We start from the raw sequence: 25,940 nt of genomic DNA on the forward strand, positions 1-25,940 counted from the left end.
CTGCCCGAGACACACTGCCCGAGGGCCCGAGACACTCTGCCCGACGGCCCGAGGCACACTGCCCGAGACACAATGCCCGAGGACTCAAGACACGCTGCCCGAGACACACTGCCCGAGTCGCTCTGCCCGAGGGCCCAAGACACACTGCCCGAGACACGCTGCCCGAGACACACTGCCCGAGGGCCCAAGACACACTGCCCGAGACACACTGCCCGAGGGCCCGAGTCGCACTGCCCGAGACACACTGCCCGAGCGCCCAAGACACACTGCCCGAGACACTCGGCCCGAGGGCCTGAGACACACTGCCCGAGACACACTGCCCGAGGGCCCGAGACACGCTGCCCGAGACACTCTACCCGAGTGCCTGAGACACACTGCCCGAGACACTCTGCCTGAGACGCACTGCCCGAGACACACTGCCCGAGACGCACTGCCCGAGACACACTGCCCGAGACACTCTGCTTGAGACGCACTGCCCGAGACACACTGCCCGAGACACTCTGCCTGAGACACACTGCCCGAGACACACTGCCTGAGACGCACTGCACGAGTCGCAATGCCTGAGATACTCTGCCCGAGACACACTGCCCGAGGGCCCGAGACACACTGCCCGACAGCCCGAGACACTCTGCCCGAGACACCCTGCCCGAGACACACTGCCCGAGACATGCTGCCCAAAGGCCCGAGACGCACTGACCGAGCGCCCGAGACACACTGACCAAGACACAATGCCCAAAGGCCCGAGACACGCTGCCCGAGGGCCCGAGACACGCTGTCCGAGACAAATTGCCTGAGATACAATGCTGGAGACAAGCTGCTCGAGACAAGCTGCCCGAGACACACTGCCCGAGGGCCCGAGACACGCTGCCCGAGACACGCTGCCCGAGTCGCTCTGACCGAGGCACTCTGCCCAAGGGCCCGAGACACACTACCCGAGACATTCTGCCCGAGGGCCTGAGACACACTGCCCGAGACATGCTGCCCGAGGGCCCGAGACACACTGCCAGAGACACACTGCCCGAGACACACTGCCCGAGGGCCAGAGACACTCTGCCAGAGACACACTGCCCGAGACATACTGCCCGAGACAATCTGCCCGAGGGCCTGAGACACACTGCCCGAGACACACTGACCGAGACGCACTACCTGAGGGTCCAAGACTCACTGCCCGAGCCACTCTGCCCGAGACACACTGCCCGAGGGCCCGAATCGCACTGCCCGAGACAAACTGCCCGAGGGCCCGAGACACGCTGCCTGAGACACACTGCCCGCGGGCTCAAGACACACTGCCCGAGACGCAGTGTCCGAGACACACTGCCCGAGACACTCTGCCCGAGACACACTGCCCGAGACACGCTTCCCGAGGGCCCGAGACACGCTGCCCGAGACACACTGCCAGAGGGCTCGAGACACGCTGCCCGAGTCGCACTGCCCGAGGGCCCAAGACACACTGCCCGAGACACTCTGCCCGAGGGCCCGAGACACACTGCCCGAGACACACTGCCCGAGGGCCTGAGACACGCTGCCCTAGGGCCCGAGGCACACTGCCCGAGACACACTGCCCGAAGGCCTGAGACACACTGCCAGAGACACACTGCCAGAGACACACTGCCCGAAACACACTGCCCGAGGGCCTGAGACACTCTGCCCGAGACATGCTGCCCAAAGGCCCGAGACGCACTGACCGAGCGCCCGAGACACACTGACCAAGACACAATGCCCAAAGGCCCGAGACACGCTGCCCGAGGGCCCGAGACACGCTGTCCGAGACACACTGCCCGAGATACAATGCTGGAGACAAGCTGCCCGAGCCACGCTGCCCGAGACACGCTGCCCGAGACACACTGCCCGAGTCGCTCTGACCGAGGCACTCTGCCCAAGGGCCCGAGACACACTACCCGAGGGCCCAAGACACACTGCCCGAGACACACTGCCCGAGGGCCCGAGTCGCACTGCCCGAGACACACTGCCCAAAGGGCCCGAGACCCACTGCCCGAGGGCCCAAGACACACTGCCCGAGACACTCTGCCCGAGGGCCTGAGACACACTGCCCGAGACACACTGCCCGAGGGCCCGAGACACTCTGCCCGACGGCCCGAGGCACACTGCCCGAGACACAATGCCCGAGGACTCAAGACACGCTGCCCGAGACACACTGCCCGAGTCGCTCTGCCCGAGGGCCCAAGACACACTGCCCGAGACACGCTGCCCGAGACACACTGCCCGAGGGCCCAAGACACACTGCCCGAGACACACTGCCCGAGGGCCCGAGTCGCACTGCCCGAGACACACTGCCCGAGCGCCCAAGACACACTGCCCGAGACACTCGGCCCGAGGGCCTGAGACACACTGCCCGAGACACACTGCCCGAGGGCCCGAGACACGCTGCCCGAGACACTCTACCCGAGTGCCTGAGACACACTGCCCGAGACACTCTGCCTGAGACGCACTGCCCGAGACACACTGCCCGAGACGCACTGCCCGAGACACACTGCCCGAGACACTCTGCTTGAGACGCACTGCCCGAGACACACTGCCCGAGACACTCTGCCTGAGACACACTGCCCGAGACACACTGCCTGAGACGCACTGCACGAGTCGCAATGCCTGAGATACTCTGCCCGAGACACACTGCCCGAGGGCCCGAGACACACTGCCCGACAGCCCGAGACACTCTGCCCGAGACACCCTGCCCGAGACACACTGCCCGAGACATGCTGCCCAAAGGCCCGAGACGCACTGACCGAGCGCCCGAGACACACTGACCAAGACACAATGCCCAAAGGCCCGAGACACGCTGCCCGAGGGCCCGAGACACGCTGTCCGAGACAAATTGCCTGAGATACAATGCTGGAGACAAGCTGCTCGAGACAAGCTGCCCGAGACACACTGCCCGAGGGCCCGAGACACGCTGCCCGAGACACGCTGCCCGAGTCGCTCTGACCGAGGCACTCTGCCCAAGGGCCCGAGACACACTACCCGAGGGCCCAAGACACACTGCCCGAGACACACTGCCCGAGGGCCCGAGTCGCACTGCCCGAGACACACTGCCCAAAGGGCCCGAGACCCACTGCCCGAGGGCCCAAGACACACTGCCCGAGACACTCTGCCCGCGGGCCTGAGACACACTGCCGGAGACACACTGCCCGAGTCGCTCTGCCCGAGGCACTCTGCCCAAGGGCCCGAGACACACTGCCCGAGACACACTGCCCGAGGGCCCAAGACACACTGCCCGAGACAAACTGCCCGAGGGCCTGAGTCGCACTGCCCGAGACACACTGCCCAGGGGCCCAAGACACAGTGCCCGAGACACACTGCCCGAGGGCCCGAGACACACTGCCAGAGACACACTGCCCGAGGGCCTGAGACACACTGCCAGAGACACACTGCCTGAGACACACTGCCCGAGGGCCTGAGACACTCTGCCAGAGACACACTGCCCGAGACACACTGCCCGAGGGCCTGAGACACTCTGCCAGAGACACACTGCCCGAGACATACTGCCCGAGACAATCTGCCCGAGGGCCTGAGACACACTGCCCGAGACACACTGACCGAGACGCACTGCCCGAGACACACTGCCCGAGGGTCCAAGACTCACTGCCGGGACACTCTGCCTGAGACACACTGCCTGAGACACGCTGCCCGAGACACACTGCCCGCGGGCTCGAGACACACTGCCCGAGGCACAGTGTCCGAGACACTCTGCCCGAGACACTCTGCCCGAGACACACTGCCCAAGACACGCTTCCCGAGGGCCCGAGACACACTGCCCGAGACACACTGCCCAAGGGCCCGAGACACACTGCACGAGGGCCCAAGACAAACTGCCCGAGACACACTGCCCGAGGGCCCGAGACACGCTGCCCGAGACACGCTGCCCGAGTCGCTCTGACCGAGGCACTCTGCCCAAGGGCCCGAGACACACAACCCGAGGGCCCAAGACACACTGCCCGAGACACACTGCCCGAGGGCCCGAGTCGCACTGCCCGAGACACACTGCCCAAAGGGCCCGAGACCCACTGCCCGAGGGCCCAAGACACACTGCCCGAGACACTCTGCCCGCGGGCCTGAGACACACTGCCGGAGACACACTGCCCGAGTCGCTCTGCCCGAGGCACTCTGCCCAAGGGCCCGAGACACACTGCCCGAGACACACTGCCCGAGGGCCCAAGACACACTGCCCGAGACAAACTGCCCGAGGGCCTGAGTCGCACTGCCCGAGACACACTGCCCGAGGGCCCAAGACACACTGCCCGAGACACACTGCCCAAGGGCCCGAGACACACTGCCAGAGACACACTGCCCGAGGGCCTGAGACACACTGCCAGAGACACACTGCCTGAGACACACTGCCCGAGGGCCTGAGACACTCTGCCAGAGACACACTGCCCGAGACACACTGCCCGAGGGCCTGAGACACTCTGCCAGAGACACACTGCCCGAGACATACTGCCCGAGACAATCTGCCCGAGGGCCTGAGACACACTGCCCGAGACACACTGACCGAGACGCACTGCCCGAGACACACTGCCCGAGGGTCCAAGACTCACTGCCGGGACACTCTGCCTGAGACACACTGCCTGAGACACGCTGCCCGAGACACACAGCCCGCGGGCTCGAGACACACTGCCCGAGGCACAGTGTCCGAGACACTCTGCCCGAGACACTCTGCCCGAGACACACTGCCCAAGACATGCTTCCCGAGGGCCCGAGACACACTGCCCGAGACACACTGCCCAAGGGCCCGAGACACACTGCACGAGGGCCCAAGACAAACTGCCCGAGACACACTGCACGAAGGCCCGAGTCGCACTGCCCGAGACACACTGCCCGAGGGCCCAAGACACACTGCCCGAGACACTCTGCCCGAGGGCCTGAGACACACTGCCCGAGACACACTGCCCGAGGGCCCGAGACACACTGCCCGAGACACACTGCCCGAGGGCCTGAGACACACTGCCAGAGACACACTGCCCGAGACACACTACCCGAGGGCCAGAGACACTCTGCCAGAGACACACTGCCCGAGACACACTGCCCGAGACACATTGCCCGAGACACGCTGCCCGAGACACACTGCCCGAGTCGCTCTGCCCGAGGCACTCTGCCCAAGGGCCCGAGACACACTGCCCGAGGGACCGAGACACACTGCCCGACAGCCCGAGACACCCTGCCCGAGACACCCTGCCCGAGACACACTGCCCGAGACACACTGCCCGAGGGCCTGAGACACTCTGCCAGAGACACACTGCCCGAGACACACTGCCCGAGGGCCTGAGACACTCTGCCAGAGACACACTGCCCGAGACATACTGCCCGAGACAATCTGCCCGAGGGCCTGAGACACACTGCCCGAGACACACTGACCGAGACGCACTGCCCGAGACACACTGCCTGAGACGCACTGCACGAGTCGCAATGCCTGAGATACTCTGCCCGAGACACACTGCCCGAGGACCCGAGACACACTGCCCGACAGCCCGAGACACTCTGCCCGAGACACCCTGCCCGAGACACACTGCCCGAGACATGCTGCCCAAAGGCCCGAGACGCACTGACCAAGCGCCCGAGACACACTGACCAAGACACAATGCCCAAAGGCCCGAGACACGCTGCCCGAGGGCCCGAGACACGCTGTCCGAGACAAATTGCCTGAGATACAATGCTGGAGACAAGCTGCTCGAGACAAGCTGCCCGAGACACACTGCCCGAGGGCCCGAGACACGCTGCCCGAGACACGCTGCCCGAGTCGCTCTGACCGAGGCACTCTGCCCAAGGGCCCGAGACACACTATCCGAGGGCCCAAGACACACTGCCCGAGACACACTGCCCGAGGGCCCGAGTCGCACTGCCCGAGACACACTGCCCAAAGGGCCCGAGACCCACTGCCCGAGGGCCCAAGACACACTGCCCGAGACACTCTGCCCGCGGGCCTGAGACACACTGCCGGAGACACACTGCCCGAGTCGCTCTGCCCGAGGCACTCTGCCCAAGGGCCCGAGACACACTGCCCGAGACACACTGCCCGAGGGCCCAAGACACACTGCCCGAGACAAACTGCCCGAGGGCCTGAGTCGCACTGCCCGAGACACACTGCCCAGGGGCCCAAGACACAGTGCCCGAGACACACTGCCCGAGGGCCCGAGACACACTGCCAGAGACACACTGCCCGAGGGCCTGAGACACACTGCCAGAGACACACTGCCTGAGACACACTGCCCGAGGGCCTGAGACACTCTGCCAGAGACACACTGCCCGAGACACACTGCCCGAGGGCCTGAGACACTCTGCCAGAGACACACTGCCCGAGACATACTGCCCGAGACAATCTGCCCGAGGGCCTGAGACACACTGCCCGAGACACACTGACCGAGACGCACTGCCCGAGACACACTGCCCGAGGGTCCAAGACTCACTGCCGGGACACTCTGCCTGAGACACACTGCCTGAGACACGCTGCCCGAGACACACTGCCCGCGGGCTCGAGACACACTGCCCGAGGCACAGTGTCCGAGACACTCTGCCCGAGACACTCTGCCCGAGACACACTGCCCAAGACACGCTTCCCGAGGGCCCGAGACACACTGCCCGAGACACACTGCCCAAGGGCCCGAGACACACTGCACGAGGGCCCAAGACAAACTGCCCGAGACACACTGCCCGAGGGCCCGAGACACGCTGTCCGAGACACGCTGCCCGAGTCGCTCTGACCGAGGCACTCTGCCCAAGGGCCCGAGACACACAACCCGAGGGCCCAAGACACACTGCCCGAGACACACTGCCCGAGGGCCCGAGTCGCACTGCCCGAGACACACTGCCCAAAGGGCCCGAGACCCACTGCCCGAGGGCCCAAGACACACTGCCCGAGACACTCTGCCCGCGGGCCTGAGACACACTGCCGGAGACACACTGCCCGAGTCGCTCTGCCCGAGGCACTCTGCCCAAGGGCCCGAGACACACTGCCCGAGACACACTGCCCGAGGGCCCAAGACACACTGCCCGAGACAAACTGCCCGAGGGCCTGAGTCGCACTGCCCGAGACACACTGCCCGAGGGCCCAAGACACACTGCCCGAGACACACTGCCCGAGGGCCCGAGACACACTGCCAGAGACACACTGCCCGAGGGCCTGAGACACACTGCCAGAGACACACTGCCTGAGACACACTGCCCGAGGGCCTGAGACACTCTGCCAGAGACACACTGCCCGAGACACACTGCCCGAGGGCCTGAGACACTCTGCCAGAGACACACTGCCCGAGACATACTGCCCGAGACAATCTGCCCGAGGGCCTGAGACACACTGCCCGAGACACACTGACCGAGACGCACTGCCCGAGACACACTGCCCGAGGGTCCAAGACTCACTGCCGGGACACTCTGCCTGAGACACACTGCCTGAGACACGCTGCCCGAGACACACAGCCCGCGGGCTCGAGACACACTGCCCGAGGCACAGTGTCCGAGACACTCTGCCCGAGACACTCTGCCCGAGACACACTGCCCAAGACACGCTTCCCGAGGGCCCGAGACACACTGCCCGAGACACACTGCCCAAGGGCCCGAGACACACTGCACGAGGGCCCAAGACAAACTGCCCGAGACACACTGCACGAGGGCCCGAGTCGCACTGCCCGAGACACACTGCCCGAGGGCCCAAGACACACTGCCCGAGACACTCTGCCCGAGGGCCTGAGACACACTGCCCGAGACACACTGCCCGAGGGCCCGAGACACACTGCCCGAGACACACTGCCCGAGGGCCTGAGACACACTGCCAGAGACACACTGCCCGAGACACACTACCCGAGGGCCAGAGACACTCTGCCAGAGACACACTGCCCGAGACACACTGCCCGAGACACATTGCCCGAGACACGCTGCCCGAGACACACTGCCCGAGTCGCTCTGCCCGAGGCACTCTGCCCAAGGGCCCGAGACACACTGCCCGAGGGACCGAGACACACTGCCCGACAGCCCGAGACACCCTGCCCGAGACACCCTGCCCGAGACACACTGCCCGAGACACACTGCCCGAGGGCCTGAGACACTCTGCCAGAGACACACTGCCCGAGACACACTGCCCGAGGGCCTGAGACACTCTGCCAGAGACACACTGCCCGAGACATACTGCCCGAGACAATCTGCCCGAGGGCCTGAGACACACTGCCCGAGACACACTGACCGAGACGCACTGCCCGAGACACACTGCCCGAGGGTCCAAGACTCACTGCCGGGACACTCTGCCTGAGACACACTGCCTGAGACACGCTGCCCGAGACACACTGCCCGCGGGCTCGAGACACACTGCCCGAGGCACAGTGTCCGAGACACTCTGCCCGAGACACTCTGCCCGAGACACACTGCCCAAGACACGCTTCCCGAGGGCCCGAGACACACTGCCCGAGACACACTGCCCAAGGGCCCGAGACACACTGCACGAGGGCCCAAGACAAACTGCCCGAGACACACTGCCCGAGGGCCAAAGTCGCACTGCCCGAGACACACTGCCCGAGGGCCCAAGACACACTGCCCGAGACACTCTGCCCGAGGGCCTGAGACACACTGCCCGAGACACACTGCCCGAGGGCCCGAGACACACTGCCCGAGACACACTGCCCGAGGGCCTGAGACACACTGCCAGAGACACACTGCCCGAGACACACTACCCGAGGGCCAGAGACACTCTGCCAGAGACACACTGCCCGAGACACACTGCCCGAGACATACTGCCCGAGACACGCTGCCCGAGACACACTGCCCGAGTCGCTCTGCCCGAGGCACTCTGCCCAAGGGCCCGAGACACACTGCCCGAGACACACTGCCCGAGGGCCCAAGACACACTGCCCGAGACACACTGCCCGAGGGCCCGAGACACACTGCCCGAGACACACTGCCCGAGGGCCTGAGACACACTGCCAGAGACACACTGCCCGAGACACACTGCCCGAGGGCCTGAGACACTCTGCCAGAGACACAATGCCCGAGGGCCCAAGACACGCTGCCCGAGACACGCTGCCCGAGACACACTGCCCGAGGGCCCAAGACACACTGCCCGAGACACACTGCCCGAGGGCCCGAGACACACTGCCCGAGACACACTGCCCGAGGGCCTGAGACACACTGCCCGAGTCGCTCTGACCGAGGCACTCTGCCCAAGGGCCCGAGGCACACTGCCCGAGACACACTCCCCGTGGGCCCAAGACACACTGCCCGAGACACACTGCCCGAGGGTCCGAGACGCACTGCCCGAGACACACTGCCCGAGGGTCCAAGACTCATTGCCTGAGACACACTGCCCGAGACACGCTGTCCGAGACACACTGCCCGCGGGCTCGAGACACACTGCCCGAGACACAGTGTCCGAGACACACTGCCCGAGACACACTGCCCGAGACACTCTGCCCGAGAAACACTGCCCGAGACACGCTTCCCGAGGGCCCGAGACACACTGCCCGAGACACACTGCCCGAGGGCCCGAGACACACTGCCCGAGACACACTGCCCGAGGGCCCAAGACACACTGCCCGAGACACACTGCCCGAGGGCCCGAGTCGCACTGCCCGAGACACACTGCCCGAGGGCCCGAGTCGCACTGCCCGAGACACACTGCCCGAGGGCCCGAGACACACTGCCCGAGACATTCTGCCCGAGGGCCTGAGACACACTGCCCGAGACATGCTGCCCGAGGGCCCGAGACACACTGCCAGAGACACACTGCCCGAGACACACTGCCCGAGGGCCAGAGACACTCTGCCAGAGACACAATGCCCGAGGGCCCAAGACACGCTGCCCGAGACACGCTGCCCGAGACACACTGCCCGAGGGCCCAAGACACACTGCCCGAGACACACTGCCCGAGGGCCCGAGACACACTGCCCGAGACACACTGCCCGAGGGCCTGAGACACACTGCCCGAGTCGCTCTGACCGAGGCACTCTGCCCAAGGGCCCGAGGCACACTGCCCGAGACACAATGCCCGAGGGCCCAAGACACGCTGCCCGAGACACGCTGCCCGAGACACACTGCCCGAGGGCCCAAGACACACTGCCCGAGACACACTGCCCGAGGGCCCGAGACACACTGCCCGAGACACACTGCCCGAGGGCCTGAGACACACTGCCCGAGTCGCTCTGACCGAGGCACTCTGCCCAAGGGCCCGTGGCACACTGCCCGAGACACACTACCCGTGGGCCCAAGACACACTGCCCGAGACACACTGCCCGAGGGTCCGAGACGCACTGCCCGAGACACACTGCCCGAGGGTCCAAGACTCATTGCCTGAGACACACTGCCCGAGACACGCTGTCCGAGACACACTGCCCGCGGGCTCGAGACACACTGCCCGAGACACAGTGTCCGAGACACACTGCCCGAGACACACTGCCCGAGACACTCTGCCCGAGAAACACTGCCCGAGACACGCTTCCCGAGGGCCCGAGACACACTGCCCGAGACACACTGCCCGAGGGCCCGAGACACACTGCCCGAGACACACTGCCCGAGGGCCCAAGACACACTGCCCGAGACACACTGCCCGAGGGCCCGAGTCGCACTGCCCGAGACACACTGCCCGAGGGCCCGAGACACACTGCCCGAGACATTCTGCCCGAGGGCCTGAGACACACTGCCAGAGACACACTGCCCGAGACACACTGCCCGAGGGCCAGAGACACTCTGCCAGAGACACACTGCCCGAGACATACTGCCCGAGACAATCTGCCCGAGGGCCTGAGACACACTGCCCGAGACACACTGACCGAGACGCACTACCTGAGGGTCCAAGACTCACTGCCCGAGACACTCTGCCCGAGACACACTGCCCGAGGGCCCGAGTCGCACTGCCCGAGACAAACTGCCCGAGGGCCCGAGACACGCTGCCTGAGACACACTGCCCGCGGGCTCAAGACACACTGCCCGAGACGCAGTGTCCGAGACACACTGCCCGAGACACTCTGCCCGAGACACACTGCCCGAGACACGCTTCCCGAGGGCCCGAGACACGCTGCCCGAGACACACTGCCAGAGGGCTCGAGACACGCTGTCCGAGTCGCACTGCCCGAGGGCCCAAGACACACTGCCCGAGACACTCTGCCCGAGGGCCCGAGACACACTGCCCGAGACACACTGCCCGAGGGCCTGAGACACGCTGCCCTAGGGCCCGAGGCACACTGCCCGAGACACACTGCCCGAAGGCCTGAGACACACTGCCAGAGACACACTGCCAGAGACACACTGCCCGAAACACACTGCCCGAGGGTCTGAGACACTCTGCCCGAGACATGCTGCCCAAAGGCCTGAGACGCACTGACCGAGCGCCCGAGACACACTGACCAAGACACAATGCCCAAAGGCCCGAGACACGCTGCCCGAGGGCCCGAGACACGCTGTCCGAGACAAATTGCCCGAGATACAATGCTGGAGACAAGCTGCCCGAGCCACGCTGCCCGAGACACGCTGCCCGAGACACACTGCCCGAGTCGCTCTGACCGAGGCACTCTGCCCAAGGGCCCGAGACACACTACCCGAGGGCCCAAGACACACTGCCCGAGACACACTGCCCGAGGGCCCGAGTCGCACTGCCTGAGACACACTGCCCAAAGGGCCCGAGACCCACTGCCCGAGGGCCCAAGACACACTGCCCGAGACACTCTGCCCGAGGGCCTGAGACACACTGCCCGAGACACACTGCCCGAGGGCCCGAGACACTCTGCCCGACGGCCCGAGGCACACTGCCCGAGACACAATGCCCGAGGACTCAAGACACGCTGCCCGAGACACACTGCCCGAGTCGCTCTGCCCGAGGGCCCAAGACACACTGCCCGAGACACGCTGCCCGAGACACACTGCCCGAGGGCCCAAGACACACTGCCCGAGACACACTGCCCGAGGGCCCGAGTCGCACTGCCCGAGACACACTGCCCGAGCGCCCAAGACACACTGCCCGAGACACTCGGCCCGAGGGCCTGAGACACACTGCCCGAGACACACTGCCCGAGGGCCCGAGACACGCTGCCCGAGACACTCTACCCGAGTGCCTGAGACACACTGCCCGAGACACTCTGCCTGAGACGCACTGCCCGAGACACACTGCCCGAGACGCACTGCCCGAGACACACTGCCCGAGACACTCTGCTTGAGACGCACTGCCCGAGACACACTGCCCGAGACACTCTGCCTGAGACACACTGCCCGAGACACACTGCCCGAGTCGCTCTGCCCGAGGCACTCTGCCCAAGGGCCCGAGACACACAACCCGAGGGCCCAAGACACACTGCCCGAGACACACTGCCCGAGGGCCCGAGTCGCTCTGCCCGAGGCACTCTGCCCAAGGGCCCGAGACACACAACCCGAGGGCCCAAGACACACTGCCCGAGACACACTGCCCGAGGGCCCGAGACACGCTGCCCGAGACACGCTGCCCGAGTCGCTCTGACCGAGGCACTCTGCCCAAGGGCCCGAGACACACAACCCGAGGGCCCAAGACACACTGCCCGAGACACACTGCCCGAGGGCCCGAGTCGCACTGCCCGAGACACACTGCCCAAAGGGCCCGAGACCCACTGCCCGAGGGCCCAAGACACACTGCCCGAGACACTCTGCCCGCGGGCCTGAGACACACTGCCGGAGACACACTGCCCGAGTCGCTCTGCCCGAGGCACTCTGCCCAAGGGCCCGAGACACACTGCCCGAGACACACTGCCCGAGGGCCCAAGACACACTGCCCGAGACAAACTGCCCGAGGGCCTGAGTCGCACTGCCCGAGACACACTGCCCGAGGGCCCAAGACACACTGCCCGAGACACACTGCCCGAGGGCCCGAGACACACTGCCAGAGACACACTGCCCGAGGGCCTGAGACACACTGCCAGAGACACACTGCCTGAGACACACTGCCCGAGGGCCTGAGACACTCTGCCAGAGACACACTGCCCGAGACACACTGCCCGAGGGCCTGAGACACTCTGCCAGAGACACACTGCCCGAGACATACTGCCCGAGACAATCTGCCCGAGGGCCTGAGACACACTGCCCGAGACACACTGACCGAGACGCACTGCCCGAGACACACTGCCCGAGGGTCCAAGACTCACTGCCGGGACACTCTGCCTGAGACACACTGCCTGAGACACGCTGCCCGAGACACACTGCCCACGGGCTCGAGACACATTGCCCGAGGCACAGTGTCCGAGACACTCTGCCCGAGACACTCTGCCCGAGACACACTGCCCAAGACACGCTTCCCGAGGGCCCGAGACACACTGCCCGAGACACACTGCCCGAGGGCCTGAGACACACTGCCAGAGACACACTGCCCGAGACACACTACCCGAGGGCATGAGACACTCTGCCAGAGACACACTGCCCGAGACACACTGCCCGAGACACACTGCCCGAGACACACTGCCCGAGTCGCTCTGCCCGAGGCACTCTGCCCAAGGGCCCGAGACACACTGCCCGAGGGCCCGAGACACACTGCCCGACAGCCCGAGACACCCTGCCCGAGACACCCTGCCCGAGACACACTGCCCGAGACACACTGCCCGAGGGCCTGAGACACTCTGCCAGAGACACACTGCCCGAGACACACTGCCCGAGGGCCTGAGACACTCTGCCAGAGACACACTGCCCGAGACATACTGCCCGAGACAATCTGCCCGAGGGCCTGAGACACACTGCCCGAGACACACTGACCGAGACGCACTGCCCGAGACACACTGCCCGAGGGTCCAAGACTCACTGCCGGGACACTCTGCCTGAGACACACTGCCTGAGACACGCTGCCCGAGACACACTGCCCGCGGGCTCGAGACACACTGCCCGAGGCACAGTGTCCGAGACACTCTGCCCGAGACACTCTGCCCGAGACACACTGCCCAAGACACGCTTCCCGAGGGCCCGAGACACACTGCCCGAGACACACTGTCCAAGGGCCCGAGACACACTGCACGAGGGCCCAAGACAAACTGCCCGAGACACACTGCCCGAGGGCCCGAGTCGCACTGCCCGAGACACACTGCCCGAGGGCCCAAGACACACTGCCCGAGACACTCTGCCCGAGGGCCTGAGACACACTGCCCGAGACACACTGCCCGAGGGCCCGAGACACACTGCCCGAGACACACTGCCCGAGGGCCTGAGACACACTGCCAGAGACACACTGCCCGAGACACACTACCCGAGGGCCAGAGACACTCTGCCAGAGACACACTGCCCGAGACACACTGCCCGAGACACGCTGCCCGAGACACACTGCCCGAGTCGCTCTGCCCGAGGCACTCTGCCAAAGGGCCCGAGACACACTGCCCGAGGCACACTACCCGAGGGCCCAAGACACACTGCCCGAGACACACTGCCCGAGGGCCCGAGACACACTGCCCGAGACACACTGCCCGAGGCCCTGAGACACACTGCCAGAGACACACTGCCCGAGACACACTGCCCGAGGGCCTGAGACACTCTGCCAGAGACACACTGCCCGAGACATACTGCCCGAGACAATCTGCCCGAGGGCCTGAGACACACTGCCCGAGACACACTGACCGAGACGCACTGCCCGAGACACACTGCCCGAGGGTCCAAGACTCATTGCCCGAGACACACTGCCCGAGACACGCTGCCCGAGACACACAGCCCGCGGGCTCGAGACACACTGCCCGAGACACAGTGTCCGAGACACACTGCCCGAGACACTCTGCCCGAGACACACTGCCCTAGACACGCTTCCCGAGGGCCCGAGACACACTGCCCGTGACACACTGCCCGAGGGCCCGAGACACACTGCCCGAGACCCACTGCCCGAGGGCCCAAGACACACTGCCCGAGACACTCTGCCCGCGGGCCTGAGACACACTGCCGGAGACACACTGCCCGAGTCGCTCTGCCCGAGGCACTCTGCCCAAGGGCCCGAGACACACTGCCCGAGACACACTGCCCGAGGGCCCAAGACACACTGCCCGAGACAAACTGCCCGAGGGCCTGAGTCGCACTGCCCGAGACACACTGCCCGAGGGCCCAAGACACACTGCCCGAGACACACTGCCCGAGGGCCCGAGACACACTGCCAGAGACACACTGCCCGAGGGCCTGAGACACACTGCCAGAGACACACTGCCTGAGACACACTGCCCGAGGGCCTGAGACACTCTGCCAGAGACACACTGCCCGAGACACACTGCCCGAGGGCCTGAGACACTCTGCCAGAGACACACTGCCCGAGACATACTGCCCGAGACAATCTGCCCGAGGGCCTGAGACACACTGCCCGAGACACACTGACCGAGACGCACTGCCCGAGACACACTGCCCGAGGGTCCAAGACTCACTGCCGGGACACTCTGCCTGAGACACACTGCCTGAGACACGCTGCCCGAGACACACAGCCCGCGGGCTCGAGACACACTGCCCGAGGCACAGTGTCCGAGACACTCTGCCCGAGACACTCTGCCCGAGACACACTGCCCAAGACACGCTTCCCGAGGGCCCGAGACACACTGCCCGAGACACACTGCCCAAGGGCCCGAGACACACTGCACGAGGGCCCAAGACAAACTGCCCGAGACACACTGCACGAGGGCCCGAGTCGCACTGCCCGAGACACACTGCCCGAGGGCCCAAGACACACTGCCCGAGACACTCTGCCCGAGGGCCTGAGACACACTGCCCGAGACACACTGCCCGAGGGCCCGAGACACACTGCCCGAGACACACTGCCCGAGGGCCTGAGACACACTGCCAGAGACACACTGCCCGAGACACACTACCCGAGGGCCAGAGACACTCTGCCAGAGACACACTGCCCGAGACACACTGCCCGAGACACATTGCCCGAGACACGCTGCCCGAGACACACTGCCCGAGTCGCTCTGCCCGAGGCACTCTGCCCAAGGGCCCGAGACACACTGCCCGAGGGACCGAGACACACTGCCCGACAGCCCGAGACACCCTGCCCGAGACACCCTGCCCGAGACACACTGCCCGAGACACACTGCCCGAGGGCCTGAGACACTCTGCCAGAGACACACTGCCCGAGACACACTGCCCGAGGGCCTGAGACACTCTGCCAGAGACACACTGCCCGAGACATACTGCCCGAGACAATCTGCCCGAGGGCCTGAGACACACTGCCCGAGACACACTGACCGAGACGCACTGCCCGAGACACACTGCCCGAGGGTCCAAGACTCACTGCCGGGACACTCTGCCTGAGACACACTGCCTGAGACACGCTGCCCGAGACACACTGCCCGCGGGCTCGAGACACACTGCCCGAGGCACAGTGTCCGAGACACTCTGCCCGAGACACTCTGCCCGAGACACACTGCCCAAGACACGCTTCCCGAGGGCCCGAGACACACTGCCCGAGACACACTGCCCAAGGGCCCGAGACACACTGCACGAGGGCCCAAGACAAACTGCCCGAGACACACTGCCCGAGGGCCAAAGTCGCACTGCCCGAGACACACTGCCCGAGGGCCCAAGACACACTGCCCGAGACACTCTGCCCGAGGGCCTGAGACACACTGCCCGAGACACACTGCCCGAGGGCCCGAGACACACTGCCCGAGACACACTGCCCGAGGGCCTGAGACACACTGCCAGAGACACACTGCCCGAGACACACTACCCGAGGGCCAGAGACACTCTGCCAGAGACACACTGCCCGAGACACACTGCCCGAGACATACTGCCCGAGACACGCTGCCCGAGACACACTGCCCGAGTCGCTCTGCCCGAGGCACTCTGCCCAAGGGCCCGAGACACACTGCCCGAGACACACTGCCCGAGGGCCCAAGACACACTGCCCGAGACACACTGCCCGAGGGCCCGAGACACACTGCCCGAGACACACTGCCCGAGGGCCTGAGACACACTGCCAGAGACACACTGCCCGAGACACACTGCCCGAGGGCCTGAGACACTCTGCCAGAGACACAATGCCCGAGGGCCCAAGACACGCTGCCCGAGACACGCTGCCCGAGACACACTGCCCGAGGGCCCAAGACACACTGCCCGAGACACACTGCCCGAGGGCCCGAGACACACTGCCCGAGACACACTGCCCGAGGGCCTGAGACACACTGCCCGAGTCGCTCTGACCGAGGCACTCTGCCCAAGGGCCCGAGGCACACTGCCCGAGACACACTCCCCGTGGGCCCAAGACACACTGCCCGAGACACACTGCCCGAGGGTCCGAGACGCACTGCCCGAGACACACTGCCCGAGGGTCCAAGACTCATTGCCTGAGACACACTGCCCGAGACACGCTGTCCGAGACACACTGCCCGCGGGCTCGAGACACACTGCCCGAGACACAGTGTCCGAGACACACTGCCCGAGACACACTGCCCGAGACACTCTGCCCGAGAAACACTGCCCGAGACACGCTTCCCGAGGGCCCGAGACACACTGCCCGAGACACACTGCCCGAGGGCCCGAGACACACTGCCCGAGACACACTGCCCGAGGGCCCAAGACACACTGCCCGAGACACACTGCCCGAGGGCCCGAGTCGCACTGCCCGAGACACACTGCCCGAGGGCCCGAGTCGCACTGCCCGAGACACACTGCCCGAGGGCCCGAGACACACTGCCCGAGACATTCTGCCCGAGGGCCTGAGACACACTGCCCGAGACATGCTGCCCGAGGGCCCGAGACACACTGCCAGAGACACACTGCCCGAGACACACTGCCCGAGGGCCAGAGACACTCTGCCAGAGACACAATGCCCGAGGGCCCAAGACACGCTGCCCGAGACACGCTGCCCGAGACACACTGCCCGAGGGCCCAAGACACACTGCCCGAGACACACTGCCCGAGGGCCCGAGACACACTGCCCGAGACACACTGCCCGAGGGCCTGAGACACACTGCCCGAGTCGCTCTGACCGAGGCACTCTGCCCAAGGGCCCGAGGCACACTGCCCGAGACACAATGCCCGAGGGCCCAAGACACGCTGCCCGAGACACGCTGCCCGAGACACACTGCCCGAGGGCCCAAGACACACTGCCCGAGACACACTGCCCGAGGGCCCGAGACACACTGCCCGAGACACACTGCCCGAGGGCCTGAGACACACTGCCCGAGTCGCTCTGACCGAGGCACTCTGCCCAAGGGCCCGTGGCACACTGCCCGAGACACACTACCCGTGGGCCCAAGACACACTGCCCGAGACACACTGCCCGAGGGTCCGAGACGCACTGCCCGAGACACACTGCCCGAGGGTCCAAGACTCATTGCCTGAGACACACTGCCCGAGACACGCTGTCCGAGACACACTGCCCGCGGGCTCGAGACACACTGCCCGAGACACAGTGTCCGAGACACACTGCCCGAGACACACTGCCCGAGACACTCTGCCCGAGAAACACTGCCCGAGACACGCTTCCCGAGGGCCCGAGACACACTGCCCGAGACACACTGCCCGAGGGCCCGAGACACACTGCCCGAGACACACTGCCCGAGGGCCCAAGACACACTGCCCGAGACACACTGCCCGAGGGCCCGAGTCGCACTGCCCGAGACACACTGCCCGAGGGCCCGAGACACACTGCCCGAGACATTCTGCCCGAGGGCCTGAGACACACTGCCAGAGACACACTGCCCGAGACACACTGCCCGAGGGCCAGAGACACTCTGCCAGAGACACACTGCCCGAGACATACTGCCCGAGACAATCTGCCCGAGGGCCTGAGACACACTGCCCGAGACACACTGACCGAGACGCACTACCTGAGGGTCCAAGACTCACTGCCCGAGACACTCTGCCCGAGACACACTGCCCGAGGGCCCGAGTCGCACTGCCCGAGACAAACTGCCCGAGGGCCCGAGACACGCTGCCTGAGACACACTGCCCGCGGGCTCAAGACACACTGCCCGAGACGCAGTGTCCGAGACACACTGCCCGAGACACTCTGCCCGAGACACACTGCCCGAGACACGCTTCCCGAGGGCCCGAGACACGCTGCCCGAGACACACTGCCAGAGGGCTCGAGACACGCTGTCCGAGTCGCACTGCCCGAGGGCCCAAGACACACTGCCCGAGACACTCTGCCCGAGGGCCCGAGACACACTGCCCGAGACACACTGCCCGAGGGCCTGAGACACGCTGCCCTAGGGCCCGAGGCACACTGCCCGAGACACACTGCCCGAAGGCCTGAGACACACTGCCAGAGACACACTGCCAGAGACACACTGCCCGAAACACACTGCCCGAGGGCCTGAGACACTCTGCCCGAGACATGCTGCCCAAAGGCCTGAGACGCACTGACCGAGCGCCCGAGACACACTGACCAAGACACAATGCCCAAAGGCCCGAGACACGCTGCCCGAGGGCCCGAGACACGCTGTCCGAGACAAATTGCCCGAGATACAATGCTGGAGACAAGCTGCCCGAGCCACGCTGCCCGAGACACGCTGCCCGAGACACACTGCCCGAGTCGCTCTGACCGAGGCACTCTGCCCAAGGGCCCGAGACACACTACCCGAGGGCCCAAGACACACTGCCCGAGACACACTGCCCGAGGGCCCGAGTCGCACTGCCTGAGACACACTGCCCAAAGGGCCCGAGACCCACTGCCCGAGGGCCCAAGACACACTGCCCGAGACACTCTGCCCGAGGGCCTGAGACACACTGCCCGAGACACACTGCCCGAGGGCCCGAGACACTCTGCCCGACGGCCCGAGGCACACTGCCCGAGACACAATGCCCGAGGACTCAAGACACGCTGCCCGAGACACACTGCCCGAGTCGCTCTGCCCGAGGGCCCAAGACACACTGCCCGAGACACGCTGCCCGAGACACACTGCCCGAGGGCCCAAGACACACTGCCCGAGACACACTGCCCGAGGGCCCGAGTCGCACTGCCCGAGACACACTGCCCGAGCGCCCAAGACACACTGCCCGAGACACTCGGCCCGAGGGCCTGAGACACACTGCCCGAGACACACTGCCCGAGGGCCCGAGACACGCTGCCCGAGACACTCTACCCGAGTGCCTGAGACACACTGCCCGAGACACTCTGCCTGAGACGCACTGCCCGAGACACACTGCCCGAGACGCACTGCCCGAGACACACTGCCCGAGACACTCTGCTTGAGACGCACTGCCCGAGACACACTGCCCGAGACACTCTGCCTGAGACACACTGCCCGAGACACACTGCCCGAGTCGCTCTGCCCGAGGCACTCTGCCCAAGGGCCCGAGACACACAACCCGAGGGCCCAAGACACACTGCCCGAGACACACTGCCCGAGGGCCCGAGTCGCTCTGCCCGAGGCACTCTGCCCAAGGGCCCGAGACACACAACCCGAGGGCCCAAGACACACTGCCCGAGACACACTGCCCGAGGGCCCGAGACACGCTGCCCGAGACACGCTGCCCGAGTCGCTCTGACCGAGGCACTCTGCCCAAGGGCCCGAGACACACAACCCGAGGGCCCAAGACACACTGCCCGAGACACACTGCCCGAGGGCCCGAGTCGCACTGCCCGAGACACACTGCCCAAAGGGCCCGAGACCCACTGCCCGAGGGCCCAAGACACACTGCCCGAGACACTCTGCCCGCGGGCCTGAGACACACTGCCGGAGACACACTGCCCGAGTCGCTCTGCCCGAGGCACTCTGCCCAAGGGCCCGAGACACACTGCCCGAGACACACTGCCCGAGGGCCCAAGACACACTGCCCGAGACAAACTGCCCGAGGGCCTGAGTCGCACTGCCCGAGACACACTGCCCGAGGGCCCAAGACACACTGCCCGAGACACACTGCCCGAGGGCCCGAGACACACTGCCAGAGACACACTGCCCGAGGGCCTGAGACACACTGCCAGAGACACACTGCCTGAGACACACTGCCCGAGGGCCTGAGACACTCTGCCAGAGACACACTGCCCGAGACACACTGCCCGAGGGCCTGAGACACTCTGCCAGAGACACACTGCCCGAGACATACTGCCCGAGACAATCTGCCCGAGGGCCTGAGACACACTGCCCGAGACACACTGACCGAGACGCACTGCCCGAGACACACTGCCCGAGGGTCCAAGACTCACTGCCGGGACACTCTGCCTGAGACACACTGCCTGAGACACGCTGCCCGAGACACACTGCCCACGGGCTCGAGACACATTGCCCGAGGCACAGTGTCCGAGACACTCTGCCCGAGACACTCTGCCCGAGACACACTGCCCAAGACACGCTTCCCGAGGGCCCGAGACACACTGCCCGAGACACACTGCCCGAGGGCCTGAGACACACTGCCAGAGACACACTGCCCGAGACACACTACCCGAGGGCATGAGACACTCTGCCAGAGACACACTGCCCGAGACACACTGCCCGAGACACACTGCCCGAGACACACTGCCCGAGTCGCTCTGCCCGAGGCACTCTGCCCAAGGGCCCGAGACACACTGCCCGAGGGCCCGAGACACACTGCCCGACAGCCCGAGACACCCTGCCCGAGACACCCTGCCCGAGACACACTGCCCGAGACACACTGCCCGAGGGCCTGAGACACTCTGCCAGAGACACACTGCCCGAGACACACTGCCCGAGGGCCTGAGACACTCTGCCAGAGACACACTGCCCGAGACATACTGCCCGAGACAATCTGCCCGAGGGCCTGAGACACACTGCCCGAGACACACTGACCGAGACGCACTGCCCGAGACACACTGCCCGAGGGTCCAAGACTCACTGCCGGGACACTCTGCCTGAGACACACTGCCTGAGACACGCTGCCCGAGACACACTGCCCGCGGGCTCGAGACACACTGCCCGAGGCACAGTGTCCGAGACACTCTGCCCGAGACACTCTGCCCGAGACACACTGCCCAAGACACGCTTCCCGAGGGCCCGAGACACACTGCCCGAGACACACTGTCCAAGGGCCCGAGACACACTGCACGAGGGCCCAAGACAAACTGCCCGAGACACACTGCCCGAGGGCCCGAGTCGCACTGCCCGAGACACACTGCCCGAGGGCCCAAGACACACTGCCCGAGACACTCTGCCCGAGGGCCTGAGACACACTGCCCGAGACACACTGCCCGAGGGCCCGAGACACACTGCCCGAGACACACTGCCCGAGGGCCTGAGACACACTGCCAGAGACACACTGCCCGAGACACACTACCCGAGGGCCAGAGACACTCTGCCAGAGACACACTGCCCGAGACACACTGCCCGAGACACGCTGCCCGAGACACACTGCCCGAGTCGCTCTGCCCGAGGCACTCTGCCAAAGGGCCCGAGACACACTGCCCGAGGCACACTACCCGAGGGCCCAAGACACACTGCCCGAGACACACTGCCCGAGGGCCCGAGACACACTGCCCGAGACACACTGCCCGAGGCCCTGAGACACACTGCCAGAGACACACTGCCCGAGACACACTGCCCGAGGGCCTGAGACACTCTGCCAGAGACACACTGCCCGAGACATACTGCCCGAGACAATCTGCCCGAGGGCCTGAGACACACTGCCCGAGACACACTGACCGAGACGCACTGCCCGAGACACACTGCCCGAGGGTCCAAGACTCATTGCCCGAGACACACTGCCCGAGACACGCTGCCCGAGACACACAGCCCGCGGGCTCGAGACACACTGCCCGAGACACAGTGTCCGAGACACACTGCCCGAGACACTCTGCCCGAGACACACTGCCCTAGACACGCTTCCCGAGGGCCCGAGACACACTGCCCGTGACACACTGCCCGAGGGCCCGAGACACACTGCCCGAGACACACTGCCCGAGGGCCCAAGACACACTGCCCGAGACACACTGCCCGAGGGCCCGAGTCGCACTGCCCGAGACACACTGCCCGAGGGCCCAAGACACACTGCCCGAGACACTCTGCCCGAGGGCCTGAGACACACTGCCCGAGACACACTGCCCGAGGGCCCGAGACACACTGCCTGAGACACACTGCCCGAGGGCCTGAGACACTCTGCCAGAGACACACTGCCCGAGACATACTGCCCGAGACAATCTGCCCGAGGGCCTGAGACACACTGCCCGAGACACACTGCCCAAGGGCCCGAGTCGCACTGCCCGAGACAAACTGCCCGAGGGCCCGAGACACACTGCCCGAAGGTCCGAGTCGCACTGCCCGAGACAAACTGCCCGAGGGCCCGAGACACGCTGCCCGAGGTCCCGAGACACGCTTCCCGAGACACACTGCCAGAGACACACTGCCCGAGACACGCTGCCCGAGACACACTGCCCGAGTCGCTCTGCCCGAGGCACTCTGCCAAAGGGCCCGAGACACACTGCCCGAGGGCCCAAGACACACTGCCCGAGACACACTGCCCGAGGGCCCGAGACACACTGCCCGAGACACACTGCCCGAGGCCCTGAGACACACTGCCAGAGACACACTGCCCGAGACACACTGCCCGAGGGCCTGAGACACTCTGCCAGAGACACGCTGCCCGAGGGTCCAAGACTCATTGCCCGAGACACACTGCCCGAGACACGCTGCCCGAGACACACAGCCCGCGGGCTCGAGACACACTGCCCGAGACACAGTGTCCGAGACACACTGCCCGAGACACTCTGCCCGAGACACACTGCCCTAGACACGCTTCCCGAGGGCCCGAGACACACTGCCCGTGACACACTGCCCGAGGGCCCGAGACACACTGCCCGAGACACACTGCCCGAGGGCCCAAGACACACTGCCCGAGACACACTGCCCGAGGGCCCGAGTCGCACTGCCCGAGACACACTGCCCGAGGGCCCAAGACACACTGCCCGAGACACTCTGCCCGAGGGCCTGAGACACACTGCCCGAGACACACTGCCCGAGGGCCCGAGACACACTGCCTGAGACACACTGCCCGAGGGCCTGAGACACTCTGCCAGAGACACACTGCCCGAGACATACTGCCCGAGACAATCTGCCCGAGGGCCTGAGACACACTGCCCGAGACACACTGACCGAGACGCACTACCCGAGGGTCCAAGACTCACTGCCCGAGACACTCTGCCTGAGACACACTGCCCGAGACACGCTGCCCGAGACACACTTCCCGAGGGCCCGAGACACACTGCCCGAGACACACTGCCCAAGGGCCCGAGTCGCACTGCCCGAGACAAACTGCCCGAGGGCCCGAGACACACTGCCCGAAGGTCCGAGTCGCACTGCCCGAGACAAACTGCCCGAGGGCCCGAGACACGCTGCCCGAGGTCCCGAGACACGCTTCCCGAGACACACTGCCCGAGACACTCTGCCCGAGACACGCTTCCCGAGGGCCCGAGACACGCTGCCCGAGACACGCTGCCCGAGACACGCTGCCCGAGACACGCTGCCCGAGACACACTGCCCGAGACACACTGCCCGAGACATGCTGCCCAAAGACCCGAGACACGCTTCCCGAGCGCCCGAGACACACTGCCCGAGACAAATTGCCCGAGACACACTGCCCGAGACACGCTGCCCGAGACACACTGCCCGAGGGCCCAAGACACACTGCCCGAGACACTCTGCCCGAGGGCCTGAGACACACTGCCCGAGACACACTGCCCGAGGGCCCGAGACACGCTGCCCGAGACACGCTGCCCGAGACACACTTACTGACACGCTCTGACCGAGGCACTCTGCCCAAGGGCCTGAGACACACTGCCCGAGACACACTGCCCGAGGGCCCGAGACACACTGCCTGAGACACACTGCCCGAGGGCCTGAGACACTCTGCCAGAGACACACTGCCCGAGACATACTGCCCGAGACAATCTGCCCGAGGGCCTGAGACACACTGCCCGAGACACACTGCCCAAGGGCCCGAGTCGCACTGCCCGAGACAAACTGCCCGAGGGCCCGAGACACACTGCCCGAAGGTCCGAGTCGCACTGCCCGAGACAAACTGCCCGAGGGCCCGAGACACGCTGCCCGAGGTCCCGAGACACGCTTCCCGAGACACACTGCCAGAGACACACTGCCCGAGACACGCTGCCCGAGACACACTGCCCGAGTCGCTCTGCCCGAGGCACTCTGCCAAAGGGCCCGAGACACACTGCCCGAGGGCCCAAGACACACTGCCCGAGACACACTGCCCGAGGGCCCGAGACACACTGCCCGAGACACACTGCCCGAGGCCCTGAGACACACTGCCAGAGACACACTGCCCGAGACACACTGCCCGAGGGCCTGAGACACTCTGCCAGAGACACGCTGCCCGAGGGTCCAAGACTCATTGCCCGAGACACACTGCCCGAGACACGCTGCCCGAGACACACAGCCCGCGGGCTCGAGACACACTGCCCGAGACACAGTGTCCGAGACACACTGCCCGAGACACTCTGCCCGAGACACACTGCCCTAGACACGCTTCCCGAGGGCCCGAGACACACTGCCCGTGACACACTGCCCGAGGGCCCGAGACACACTGCCCGAGACACACTGCCCGAGGGCCCAAGACACACTGCCCGAGACACACTGCCCGAGGGCCCGAGTCGCACTGCCCGAGACACACTGCCCGAGGGCCCAAGACACACTGCCCGAGACACTCTGCCCGAGGGCCTGAGACACACTGCCCGAGACACACTGCCCGAGGGCCCGAGACACACTGCCTGAGACACACTGCCCGAGGGCCTGAGACACTCTGCCAGAGACACACTGCCCGAGACATACTGCCCGAGACAATCTGCCCGAGGGCCTGAGACACACTGCCCGAGACACACTGACCGAGACGCACTACCCGAGGGTCCAAGACTCACTGCCCGAGACACTCTGCCTGAGACACACTGCCCGAGACACGCTGCCCGAGACACACTTCCCGAGGGCCCGAGACACACTGCCCGAGACACACTGCCCAAGGGCCCGAGTCGCACTGCCCGAGACAAACTGCCCGAGGGCCCGAGACACACTGCCCGAAGGTCCGAGTCGCACTGCCCGAGACAAACTGCCCGAGGGCCCGAGACACGCTGC

Source organism: Pristiophorus japonicus, chromosome 17 (assembly GCF_044704955.1).
Source record: "Pristiophorus japonicus isolate sPriJap1 chromosome 17, sPriJap1.hap1, whole genome shotgun sequence".
Taxonomy (NCBI): Eukaryota; Metazoa; Chordata; class Chondrichthyes; family Pristiophoridae; genus Pristiophorus; species Pristiophorus japonicus.